The 684-nt window shown below is 44.2% G+C and overlaps 1 non-coding gene across 1 annotated transcript; it reads right to left on the reverse strand.

The window, feature by feature from the left end:
• Positions 1 to 288: 288 nt before the first annotated feature.
• Positions 289 to 395, reverse strand: LOC141723229 (small nucleolar RNA R71). Its single transcript, XR_012576215.1, has one exon. It is a non-coding gene; the product is annotated as a small nucleolar RNA R71 (small nucleolar RNA).
• Between the last annotated feature and the right edge of the window lie 289 nt (positions 396 to 684).

The raw sequence follows: 684 nt of genomic DNA on the forward strand, positions 1-684 counted from the left end.
ACCTTTGAGATCAAGCCTGGCATAATTCAATGGGTACAGACTTCAGTCCAGTTTGGGGGTTCTCCAATGGAAGATCCCAATACGCACATTAGGGATTTCATTGAGATCTGCGACACCTTCAAGTTCAACGATGTTTCCGAAGATGCTGTGAAGCTGAGACTATTCCCATTCTCTCTGAAGGACAAGACTAAGAGCTGGTTACACTCTCTACCAGCTGGTTTGATTACTACTTGGGAAGATCTTGCTCAGAAGTTTCTTACTAAATTCTTCCCTATGGCGAAGACAGCTGCACTCAGGAATGCTATTACTCAATTTGCGCAGCAAACGGGAGAATCGCTAAGTGAAGCTTGGGAGCGCTACAAGGAGATGCTTAGGAAGTGTCCTCATCATGGAATTCCTGATTGGATGATCATCACTTGTTTTTACAATGGGTTGGGAGCACAGTCCAGACCCATGCTCGATGCAGCATCAGGCGGAGCATTATGGGCAAAGAGCTATAAGAAAGCTTATGATCTAATTGAATTGATGGCTGCTAATGAATATCAGTATCCAACCCAGAGATATCCACAGAGCAAGGTAGCAGGAGTTCTTGAAGTGGATACAGCTACAGCTATCACTGCTCAACTAAAGGCGTTGTCTATGAAGATCGATTCTCTGGCTAACTATGGTGTTAAGCAGATAATT

Source organism: Apium graveolens, chromosome 4 (assembly GCF_009905375.1).
Source record: "Apium graveolens cultivar Ventura chromosome 4, ASM990537v1, whole genome shotgun sequence".
Taxonomy (NCBI): Eukaryota; Viridiplantae; Streptophyta; class Magnoliopsida; order Apiales; family Apiaceae; genus Apium; species Apium graveolens.